General features: G+C 55.1%; 1 pseudogene; it reads right to left on the bottom strand.

Moving 5' to 3' along the window:
- Positions 1-639: 639 nt before the first annotated feature.
- LOC125525609 (F-box/FBD/LRR-repeat protein At1g13570-like) lies at positions 640-2,152 on the bottom strand (annotated as a pseudogene).
- Positions 2,153-3,446: the final 1,294 nt, after the last annotated feature.

Raw genomic sequence — 3,446 nt, 5'->3', positions numbered from 1 at the left:
TACTTCTTCAAATTAAAAATAAGGAGATTAACTTTGCAAGTAAGCTGGTGTAATAGGGAATGAAATATATCAACCAACTTACATCCCATGAGGCCTTTCCTTTGAGCGTCACGAGCCAAGTATTGCTATAGGACCCTCAAGCAGTAAATTTGATATCCCAAAACAGTAGGGAGCAAATAAGGATTTTAAAAACAAACATCCTATCATTTTTGGTAAACTATGTTAGCTTTTACTCCTTCACCTTGTTACTGAAAGCATAGGCTATGCTCCTCACAGAAAAGGACTATGAGACAGAACTGTCCTTCATTAAGCTTACTTGGTAGTTTTTTTTTTTTGGAAGAACCAAATAGTCCTTTTCCTCCAAACAATGCAAGATTTAAAAGCCATACATTAATCGCTGAATCAAAATGAACAACTAGGCTGCAATGATTTGCAATTTAGAATGCCAAGACATGCCACATCACAATAACATGACAAGTAAAATAGTTGCATGACAATCTCTAAAGCATCACACATAAGTCATAAAGTGCCATGTTTCCAGTTTTGCACAGTGACAGGACAGGCGCCACAAAACCTGAAGGGGCACAACAATCTAGTCAACCTTGTCCACAATGTCCACAAGGTGACTGGAGGGATCCGTCAAGAACGGAATATGGTCAAAAGGTTGCCACCATCAGCAGCTGTAAATTCAAGTTGAGCATTTGGAGAAGGCCTGCTATCAACATGTAGCTGACTGTGTTGATCAGCTACCCATTCCTCGGTATATTGGTCCTTGACACCAAATCTCATTGACTCAAGCACTTTACCATTCAGGAGAAAGAACTTGGCAAAGTTGACATCCGATCTGCTGCCAACATAAAACTTCAACTCTACTTCTCTGAGATGATCGAGGCATTCAATAGGATCTTGTGCTTGAAGCTGATGCACATTCTCCATATCATTTCCTGGACATGACTGAAACAAGATAAAAACAGTTACACGATAGAAAAACAGACCTCCAACTGACAAGTAAAACAAGGATTTACTCATTGGAAAAATGTATGAAAAGTCGGCAAAGCTATTTTTAACATAAAAAACTATCAAAGAAAGAAGTGAGTTACCGTGATGTAGAGCTTCTCTAAGCAAGGATTTTTTTTGAGGAAGACTATAGCTGCATCAAGATTAGGGCCACTAGACGTGAGATGCAAAACCTTGACGCTCCGCATGAGTGCTTTCATGTTGCCAGCAGCCATTCCCTAATAACAGAGAAGGCATAAACATACAACAGGATCACGTAATATGACGCGTAATACTGAATCTCAGGTTAGATGGTTACAGCTACCTGAGAAATTTCAGACCCAAGCTTGAGTTTAGTAAAGTCGTCTGTCATGAAGCCAAAGATCTCAAGTTTCGGTGCCTTGATTAGCCGGATGGTTGACTCTGGATGAAGATCAGTTCTGATCAATTTTTCTAGTCTGGGGGCATTTTATATGACTAATTGGCAGCCATGCCGACCGTCATTTGTGCCGATTCTTTTAAGAGTTGGTGAATTGATGACCAGATAGAAGAAGCCGTGGCACCTGTCCAGCAGCAAGCTCTCGAGGACAGGGCAGCCATCGAGCAGGCAGTGGAGGGTGTCTTCCCGTACGAAGATAAATCTCATGGTGAGCTTCTCAAGGCAAGGGAAGTTAAACGACGGTGGCGCGTCGTACTCAAAGAACCTGCAATTGCCGAACCTGGCAACGCGCAGCGTCGTCGCGAAGCGGAGAATGGACAGCGGCATCGGAGCTTCGTACAGAGGGAGCCAGAGGTCGATCTCCTGCAGATCTCGGAGAGCGGGAGAGCTGAGCCAGCCGTCCGGGTATGTGATCAGGAGGCAGGCGGTCAGGAAGCGGCGCGTGGGGCCCGGGTGGTCGGAGAGGATCTTGGACACGGCGGCGGCGCGGGCACGGCCGCCCCCGTCGATATGGGAAACGTCGAGGTTGAGAGGGGAGGAGCGCCATAGCGGACGTCAGCGGCGGGAGAGGGATGTGGTGCGCACCGCGTCGTCGATGGGGAGGAAGGATATGATTATGCTGAGGATCTCACCAGGGAGAGAGCTGATCAGGTCGATTTCCGGTAGATCCTGTGACCTCTTGGCTACAGGAAGCGTCGCCGCCCCCGCGGCGGCCATGGTCTAGGCACACGAGAGATGTCCTGAGGAGTGACACTGAGGGCATCTCCAGCCGCGCCCCCAGGAAGGCCTCCTCAGGTGATTTTTTCGCGGCGGCGTCAAAAAAACGGCCCAGTCGTGTCTTCAGGAGGCCGATTTTCGCCGGCTTGGACCGAAAACAGCGTCGGCGGACCCAGGCCGAACCCGGCGCGCTGGGGGGCGCCCGGGGGCGCCGGGGCTAACTGTTTTGGCGCGAAACAGCCGCGGGCCCGCCGAGTCAGCGACACGGCGCCTCGTCTTCCCCCAACGGCCTCGGTTCCCGCGGGGAATCAATGCCAAGGCTGCCGCCGGTCAGCCTTGCCATTGATTCCTCACGGGCAACGCGTCACGGGACGGCGTGCCGACGCCTCCCCTCCCTCGCACGCGTACACACGGGTGCGGCACGGCTGCATAGCCGGTGGCCTGCACTCGCCTGTGCCCACACCAGCCCCGCCCCTCGCCGCCGCCCAGCTCCTCCCTCTCCCTACCTCTCCCGAGCGCCGCCGCCCAGCCCCTCCCTGTATCTTTCTACCTCTCCCGAGCCCGTCGCCATGGCGGAACGCTACCCCAGAGACGAGGCGGCGGCCAACGCCTTCGGCCGTCATTCGCTCTGTGAACAGGAGTCAGAGTCTTGACTCCTGTTCCAGGTGAACATCCCGGTGCCCCCGGACATGCGCGCCGGGCCAACGGGGTGGAGGCTCAGCGCCGGGGGAGTGCCCATTCCCCCGTTGCCCGACGCCGTGGCGAAGCCGAAGTACTTCGCCGAGGAAGTCGAGGTCGTGCACGCCTCCCTCACCGACGCCCAACTCTCCCTCCCCCAGTACGCCGCCGACAATCACGCGGCTTGGGCGGCGTATTTTGAGAACCGCCAGCAGCAGCGCTTGGCGTCCATCAACGGCGCGGCGGTGGTTGGCGGCCGGCAGAATAGAGAGGGACGCCACCTGTGGTGGGGCGTCCCCGGCCGCACACTCGAGGGCATGCTGACGTACCTCGAGGGCGGCAACGACCTGCCGTTGGCGTACCCGGCGAGGGCGGCCGCCCCGGCACAGCACCGACGCGTCGGGCCATGGGCGCCTAGGAGGTTCGGGTCCTCCTCCTCTTCTTCCTCCTCCCGATCTTCATCGCACTCCTTCGGCACTCCGGCCCTGCTCGGCGTCAAGGCCGAGCCCGCGGCGGAGACGCCGCTCGGCCGGCGCACTCGCAGCGCCGGCATCGTCATCAACGAGGGCGGCCGGCGCGCCTACTCGTCGGCTCCTCCTCCGCGCTTCGTCAAGCC

Source organism: Triticum urartu, chromosome 1A (genome assembly GCF_056163025.1).
Source record: "Triticum urartu cultivar PI428250 chromosome 1A, HENAU_Tu73, whole genome shotgun sequence".
NCBI lineage: Eukaryota > Viridiplantae > Streptophyta > Magnoliopsida > Poales > Poaceae > Triticum > Triticum urartu.
The sequence above is the reverse complement of the archived record's forward strand: the minus strand, read 5'-3'. Positions and strand labels throughout refer to the sequence as shown.